This window comes from Mustela erminea, chromosome 3 (genome assembly GCF_009829155.1).
Source record: "Mustela erminea isolate mMusErm1 chromosome 3, mMusErm1.Pri, whole genome shotgun sequence".
Classification (NCBI taxonomy): domain Eukaryota; kingdom Metazoa; phylum Chordata; class Mammalia; order Carnivora; family Mustelidae; genus Mustela; species Mustela erminea.
In genome coordinates, this window is record NC_045616.1 from 121926976 (window position 1) to 121935884 (window position 8909).

An 8909-nucleotide genomic window follows, 5' to 3' on the forward strand; every position below is an offset into this window, starting at 1 on the left:
AAGCAATGCTCTGTTTTTTGTTTAAATGCCCACAGTGTGAACAAAAAATTTTTTTTCAATCTGCTTAGTGCCATGGTTTTCACATTTCTGTACTTGGAGAGGGGGGCAGATTTTGTTGCTTAAAATGGCTCCCGAAGCATGGTGCTGAAGGTCTGTCTAGTGTTTTGTTATGTTTTGTTTTGTTTTAATTAATTAACTTATTAATTCATTTATTTTTACTTAAGAGAGCGAGGGAAAGGGGGCGAGTGAGGAAGAGAGAGAATCTTAAGCAAGCTGCACACCCAGCATAAAGCCTGAAGCAGGGCTTGATCTCACAACCCTGAGATCATGACTTTAGCCAAAATTAAGAGTCGGTCCCTTAACCAAATGAGCCACCCAGGTTCCCCTCCATTGCCACTTCCTGATGATGCAAGGGAGAAGAATGAGGCACAAACAAGTCAGCTGCAAGAGAAAGGGAGCAGGGGGTAACAGTGGAAAAGACTGTTGCCCGGAACAACTCCTCAGTCCCGCTTTTATTAGATATGGACAGTAATCCACAGAAGAGCCAAAGAAGGCCAAACATTAGTCATGCGCCTTGTAGATAAACAAGGAGGGCAAAATCCTGGACAAGCCGTATAAAGTTTATAGTTGAACAAGCACATTCAAAGGACTTATTTAACTAGCCACAGGCGCTCTGGGGCTGGGGTGGGGGTTCAGGGGGCAGAGATAATGGAAAAATGAAGCAGGCAGCGTTCTGCCCTGAGTGGGCCGGGCGTTCCCAGTTGCTCAGCTTCAAGGCCTTATACCATCCTCTCCCCCAGAGACCTGTTGCCAGTATGTGTATTTCTTAAGGCTGTATCTAAACGTGCTTGGTAAGTAGTAAAATTTCCCATGGGTTATAGGTTAAGTAATACATTGTTCTGAGGGATAGTTGCATCTCCCTCTTTTTGTTTGTGCAGAAGAAGAAAAGTCCATTTTGTAACTTCTTGATCCATCAGTCATTGGAAGAATTTTCGCCTGCATCTGAGGACGAAGCCTAAAAAGATTATAGCAATAGAAAGAATAATCATTCCACCTATAACGCCAAGACCAGTTTGTTTGATCCAAGTAAAAGGGTTTAAATTAGATAGAATATCGTTAATCCTTTGAGCAAAACTCACTCCTGGAACTGATTGTAATGATGAGTGAGTAATGCTTTGAATAGTATCTCTTTTTTTTAAGATTTTATTTATTTATTTGACAGACAGAGACTACAAGTAGACGGAGAGAGAGGAAGGGAAGCAGGCTCCCTGCTGAGCAGAGAGCCTGATGCAGGGCTTGATCCCAGGACCTGGGAATCATGACCTGAGCCAAAGGCAGAGGCTTTAACCCATCGAGCCACCCAGGTGCCCCTTGAATAGTATCTTCAAGTTGTTTAATATCTAAAGTTAGATTATCACCATAATGATTAGTAATATGACAGCAAATTTTGTTCCATGATATATCTGATTCATTATAGGCATGGGGAGTAACACAGAAGGAAGAAACATTTCAGTCACATAAAATGTGAAGCCTAAGCTTTATATTTTGATGATCATCTCTTATATATATCATGGCTGCTTCTAAATCAGAGATACTTTTATCTAATTTTTTATTTATGATCATTTCTTGATTCCAAGCTTTGCTAGCATTCTCCTGCCATTGCTGTACAAATAGTGTGGTTTGTACAGTTTGGTGCAAGGCTATTCCTGTAGTGGTAGCTGTAGCAGTAATGGCTATAATTCCTATAATAGCTGTTATAAGCAACACAAGAAATCTTTTTGTTTTATGTACCCAGTCCTTTAAAATTGTTAAAAGTACATGTATATCTGGAGAGCTTTCCCAAACATGGTGGTGTTTCACCAGTAACCAGATGCCTATTCTTCTTCTAACTATGAGAATGATAGAGTTGTCTGTATAAACATTTTCATCCACACAGGTGAACATTTTACATCTGGGACAGTTTATTTCCCTATTGTTATGATCAAAAGTCATTTTTCCAATAACAAGAACATAGGGATATCTAACACAAGTTTTACCCATTTTTCTTTCATTAGGAAAAAGGAGAATGCATAGTTATTAGACTGATACATGTAAGAGATGTTCCAAACTCTTATGTGATTCAAAGTGGTGGTGACCTTCTATAAATTCTTTTGTCTTTTATGATAATTAACAAAAGGGGATGGCACCAAAAGTCCTTGCCCAAGCCAGGCCAGAGGTGCATCTCCTGAGGTTAAGGTTTGTGGTAAAATAAGACCATCCAAAACTTGTCATTTTAAATTTTGATGAGAGGAGCAGGGTCTCCCAGTGCAATTGGTGACTGCCATCCCCTTAAGGGACCAGTCCCATACAATTCCATAGGAATCATTAATAACAATACTGGGGTGAGAAGCTCGACAATCCTCCCATAAAGGGTGAATTCCCTCATCAGACCACATTTGTGTTAGTTTGCATTCAGGAATAGGGGGTGTTGCTGTGCTGTAGCTAGGACCTTAATATTCATTGGCTAGGAATCCTTTAGTGGAGAGTAAATGTAACTGAACTTTAGTTAGATAATTATTGGTAGGAAAGTCCACCAACCATCTTTGATCATCAGGGATAAGACAACTGGAATGATTGCCAATACATATTGGTCTGTTTTGATATCCTAAGGTAAGATTAATATTTGTGCCTTCCTCTAGAGGCAAGAGTGGCAATCTAAGATCCAAAATTCCAGGTACCCATTTTGAGGCATTTAAATAAATTGGTATTATATCTTTTCTCCACTCTACTGGATGGAGTAGGGGAGGATTGGGTATATAAGCCTAAACTAAGTAAAGTTATTTATTTGTGCATAACATCCAGGAAGACTTACGGCCGTGATGAGGGTCATCATATTACATCAGAGGTAGAAACAGTAGCAGTTTCGATGTGCTGCAAAACATATACTGTATATAAAGAATCAGATAACAGATTAAATGCAGAAGAAACATCTTGAAACAATGTAATAACCACCATTAATTCTAATTTTTGTGCTGAAGGACCAGTAGTAGATATGACCTTTGAGGTAGGACCATAATAATAGGCTTTGCCTTTGACAGAGCGATCAGAAAAATAAGTAGGGGCATCTGTTATTGGATTTTCAGAAGTAATTTTAGGAAGGACAAATGCAGTATGTTTTAAAAAGGAAACAATAGGTAAAGAGGGATAATGAGAAGAAATGTTTCCAGTAAAGCCACTAAGGCTATTTGCCAATTTAAATTATTTTGGAATGCTGTTTCAATTTGTGTCTTATTTAAAGGCAGAACAATAACCTGTGGATCATATCCCTGTATTTGGCGAGTTCTTTTTCTTCCTAATTGAATAATGCTGCCAATATGGTCTATATATGTAGTGAGATTTTTAACAGTATTCTTCAGAAGAAAAATCCATTCTATGATTTGTTTTTCCTGAATAATTAATCCAGTGGGTATATGTGGGGTATGAAAAATAAGAAGATCGAATAGTATCTCAGGTTAGACTCTATCCATTTGCATTGATTGAATCTGGCTTTCAACAAATTGTAATTCTTTAAAGACCTCTTTTGATAGGATCCTAGGGCTGTTTAAATTAGGATCTCCCTTTAAAGAGGCAAATAGATGCTGCAAGCATAAGTGGGAATTCCAGTTTTAGGTCTTATCCAATGTGTCTCCCAATAATTTTTGCAAATCATTCAAGGTTGTAATTTTATTTCTACAGATTTGAACTTTCTGTGGTTTAACTGAGGTCCTGTCCATAATGAACCCCAAATATGAGAAAGGTGTGGTGACTTGTATTTTTTTGAGCTATAATTAGTTTGTATTTTTCAAATTGTAACTGAAGCAATTTAAATGTATCCTGCAACTGCATGTTATCAGAGGCTGCACATAATATATCATCTATATAATGGATTAGATAAATTTGTGGAAATTGATTTCTGACCAGCTGTATAACTTTTGTCACATACTCCTGACAGATAGTGGGGCTATTTAACATTCCTTGTGGTAAAACTCTCCATTGATATCGTTTGGCTGGTTCTTTTAAATTTATACTGGGAATAGTGAAAGCAAAACGGGGACAGTCTTCCTTAATAAGTCGTATAGTATAAAAGCAATCCTGCAAATCTGTGATAATTATTGGCCATTCGTGTGGGACTAGATTAGGTGAAGGCAATCCAACTTGGAGAGACCCCATGAGTTGGATAACAGAATTAACCATACACAGGTCTGTTAGAAGTCTCCATTTTCCTGATTTTTTCTTAATAACAAAGACCGGTGAATTCCAAGGACCGTGAGATTCTTTATTATGCCCTTTTCTTATCTGTTCCTCTATAGGGCTTGCAGAGTAAGTAATTTCTCTTGTGTTAAGGACCACTGCTCCACACAAATAGGTTTGTCATTCTTCCAATTTAACTTAATGGGTTTAGGAGCAGTGGCCCTCTGTGAAAAATCTGGGAATCCTCCTTAGCGGAAGGTGTAACCAGAGAGGCTTCCCATTGACTTAGTAAATCTCGCCCCCAAAAGTTAATGGGTAAGTCTACAGTATATGGCTGTAAATAACCCTTTGACCCTTGGGTCCTTCACAGAGAAGAATATTGGAGCTCTGACGTACATTGCCAACCTGTCCTAATCCTATAATTGTAACAGAAGAGGAATTATATGGCCATTTTTTAGGCCAAATGTAATGAGTTTATGATAGAGACATCAGTTCCAGTAACAATTAGACCTGAAAATTCCTTTCCTTGTATTTTAAGATGACAAATTGGTCTATCTTGATAAATTTTCTCAAATATGCTCCAGTTTTTCCAGCACTTCCAAACACAATGGAGTTTCTTTGTTTGTTTGTTTGTTTGTTTAAAGATTATTTATTTATTTATTTATTTATTTGACAGAGAGAGAGATCACAAGTAGGCAGAGAGGCAGGCAGAGAGAGAGGAAGGGAAGCAGGTCCCCTGCTGAGCAGAGAGCCCGATGCGGGACTCGATCCCAGGACCCCGAGATCATGACCCGAGCCGAAGGCAGCGGCTTAACCCACTGAGCCACCCAGGCGCCCCTCTTTGTTTGTTTTTAGATTGACCCTGGAGATAGGGTAAAAGTAGCAACTGGGCAATGCAGTCTCCTTTTTGAAAATGGTATGGAGCTGCAGTAGTTAATATCACTGAAATTTCATCACTATAATCTGAATAATAACACCAGTGTGAACTAGTACTCCTTTTGAAGTAAGGCCAGATCTCCCCAAAAGTAACCCAGTGATTCCCTTTGGTCAAGGGCCATAAATATTAGTTGGAATTTTAGCAGGAAGCTTGGCAGGCATCAAGAGATAATCTTTGGGAATGGGGATATCTAATCCGGCACACCAGGTGTGGCGTGTAATAAATTTAAAATGGTACATTTGTTTGAAAGCTGGGCATTAAAGGAGAATTGGCCCCCTTGTTTTTCAGGGCTGAGGGCTTTCCCTGAAATAAGTTTCCCTGAAAGGGGGATCCATCCTTGCTAAATTTGGAATGACATTGACTTGCCTAATGGTTTCCCTTTGTACATTTAGGACAGAGACCAGGTGTTTTATTTTTTACATTTTGCGGAGAGAATTTTCCTTTTTGCCTACATTGAGCTTTAGTATGCCCTGCTTGCCCACAGTTGAAACACTGTCCTTTAAATTTCCCTGTGGTCAGAGCAGCCATTGCTTGAGCTAACAAATCAGCCTTATAGGTCTCTGTTCCCACTCCTTGGCATAGCTTAATATAATCTGTCAATGTCCCCTTGCCTTTAAAGGGTGCTCTATCAATTCCTTACAATCAGCTTTGGCATTTTCATAAGCCAACAGCTGAAGAACGGTATCAGGAGCCTCAAGATTATTTATCCGTCTTTTGATAGCCTCTTGTAATCTTGCAAAAAAGATCAGTATAGGGTTCTTGTGGACCCTGTTCCACCTTCTGAAAAGAAGAGCACTTCTCTCCTTGGGATCCTATTCTCTCCCAGGCTCTCAAACAGCAACGCTGGAGCTAATCAATAGCTTGATCATTCATTAGTACCTGGTCTTGCACCTGGGCCCATGGCCCAACACCCATGAGCTGTTTCATGGAAATAGAAACATTACAAGCTCTGTTATGGGCAGCTGCGGTTTCTGCATGATCTTGCCACCATGTTTTAAACTGCAAGAATTCATTTGAAGATAGAACTGTTGTTAACAAGGACCAATCAATCAGAATAAGTCAATTGCCTTCTGTGATGCCTTGAATGATCCCCGTTGTAAATGGAGAATTAACTCCGTAGTTTGGTACTGCTTGTTTTAGTTCCTTCAATAATTTAAAGGAAAATGGCACATGCTTGGCCTCATAGATATCATTAGGATTGTTAGGATCATGTCCCAGAGCGACAGGTTCTCTAGTAATAACCAGGAAATTAAAATGAAAGGCATCTAGGTCTCCCGCTCGCTGTGCTTCAAGGAGGCCCTTTTGAATGGCTGATAGCAAGAATTCTTCATTTTTTTCACTAAATGGTGCCTTCGCATAGAATGATGGAGCCGATGGCAGCAATGCCATTTGCACATTTTCTTCTGGTATTGGAGGAGGGGGAAGAGATTCCTTCCTTTATATATTCCTTTACGATGGCCTTAGTAATTTCTTTCTCCTCCTGGATGGCATGTTCACGTTCCTCTTTTTTAGTTTCTCCTGAACATTCATTATCGCTCTCCGAATCAGGGGTTTGTAAAGATTCCAAAATGGAGCGAATGAGGGTCCAAGTAGGCCATATAGTCATTGGAATTGGTTTTCCTTTAGCATGCAAAAGTTTTAACTCAAGACCTACTTCTTCCCATGTCTGTAAATCTAAAGTCCCTAATATAGGAACCAGGAGCAATGTTCTTTAATCACTTTTTTTTTTTTTAAAGCTCCATAAGTTGGCCCTTGCTCCTCCCGCCTTTAGGAGTTGTCTTAGTAAGCAAACATAAGGGCAATAATCGTTTGTGCTCTCTAGATTACCCATACCCTGCAATAAGTACCCACAACTCACCAGCAGGAAAAAGGCACGGCCATGCAAAAATTCACATTGGGGTTTCTTTTCCTGTTTCATTTCGGTCCCTGTTCGGGCACCACTTGCCGCTTCCTGACGGTGCACGGGAGAAGAACGAGGCACAAACAAGTCAGCTGCAAGAGAAAGGGAGCAGGGGACAACAGTAGAAAAGACTGTTGCCCCAAACATCTCCTCAGTCCCGCTTGTATTAGATATAGACAGTAATCCACAGAAGAGCTGAAGAAGGCCAAACATTAGTCATGTGCCTTGTAGACAAACAAGAAGGAAGGTAAAATATGTCTGGACAAGCAGTATAAAGTTTATACTTGAACAAGCACATTCAAAAGACTTATTTAACTAGCCACAGGTGCTCTGGGGTTGGGGGCAGATAACGGAAAAATGTTGCCAGTATGTGTTTTTCTTAAGGCTGTATCTAAACGTGCTTGATAACTAGTAAAATTTTCCATGGGTTATATTTTAAGGCTGTATCTAAACGTGCTTGATAACTAGTAAAATTTTCCATGGGTTATATTGTTCTGAGGGACAGTTGCACTCTATCTCTAGTGTTCCTAGTACAAAGTAACTATGATGTGCCTAATGGAAAAAAATACATGTTTTAGATAAGCTTTGTTCAGGTTTAACTTACACTGTTACCATGATTTATATCTCAATGAATGAATAATATATATTTAAAAATTGGTTTTCAACCAGAAACACACAGAGAATGTGGTCTGTATTGATCAGTTGGTGGAAATGTGACCAGAGGCTGCTGGAAAATTAACCCTGTATCCACAGGGACAATGATTCAGTGTTTCCTAATTTGGGACTTGCAATGACTTCATAGAATAAAGTCTATTTTTATGCTATAAATAATGAGAATCAGGTGTGTGTGTGTTCACGGATGAGTGCAGGCTTACTGACAGCCACTTACCATTATTTTTGGTTTCTAAATATCACCGGCACTAACAAGACTTCTTGTCCAGGAATAACTTATACCAGAAAGCGAAGACGTGCTCAAAGAATGATAAGGACATGTCAAAGTATATAAAAGCCTGCTTGATGGTTCTCTCAGTGACAATTATCTAGGACAATTGGGCATCAAAATAATTAAAACTATCAGATTATACCCCCTTTCATTTTATTATTTTTTTTAAAGATTTTATTTATTTATTTGACAGAGAGAGATCACAAGTAGGCAGAGAGGCAGGCAGAGAGAGAGAGAGGAGGAAGCAGGCTCCCTGCTGAGCAGAGAGCCCGATGCGGGACTCGATCCCAGGACTCTGAGATCATGACCTGAGCCAAAGGCAGCGGCTTAACCCACTGAGCCACCCAGGCGCCCTATACCCCCTTTCATAAAACAGGAACTCATGAGTTCATACTGATACAAATATATAAACACAAAAATAGAAGTTTAAAGAAAATTCTTCTTTAATAAGGTAACAAAATAAGGAAGTAATGCAAGTCATTAATAACTGGGGAAAATAATGATGGTGGCTGGAGCTTTGGTAAGGATCAGTGTGCTGGTGTGATACTGCAATAGCTCTCTTCAAAACATGCTCCAGACCCAGGTGAGGGATCATTTTATAATGTGAAAATTTGCAAATGTTCAAGACTGTTAAGGATATAAAAGACAGGCCAGATTAAGCAACTCTCTCAGACTGAAGAATTATGAAACATGAAAATCACGAACAACTGTTTCCTGGGCAAGTAGCTGGACTAGAAATGAAGAAGATACATTCATGTGATGGTGGCAAAATTACAGGGATGTCTCTGAACTGGAACATAGCATTGTAGGAATGTTGATTTCCTAAGTGGGAGGGTTGTATGATGGTGATATAGAAGACTGTCCTGAGTTTTAGAAGGTGTACATTAGAATACTTGAATAGTGGGAGGGCATTACAACAG

General features: G+C 39.4%; 1 long non-coding RNA gene across 1 annotated transcript; it reads right to left on the reverse strand.

The window, feature by feature from the left end:
• Window positions 1-347: 347 nt before the first annotated feature.
• LOC116586831 lies at window positions 348-7379 on the reverse strand. Its single transcript, XR_004284166.1, has 3 exons — window positions 7005-7379; window positions 2852-2924; window positions 348-1002 (listed from the first exon to the last, which is right to left on the reverse strand). It is a non-coding gene; the product is annotated as an uncharacterized LOC116586831 (long non-coding RNA).
• Between the last annotated feature and the right edge of the window lie 1530 nt (window positions 7380-8909).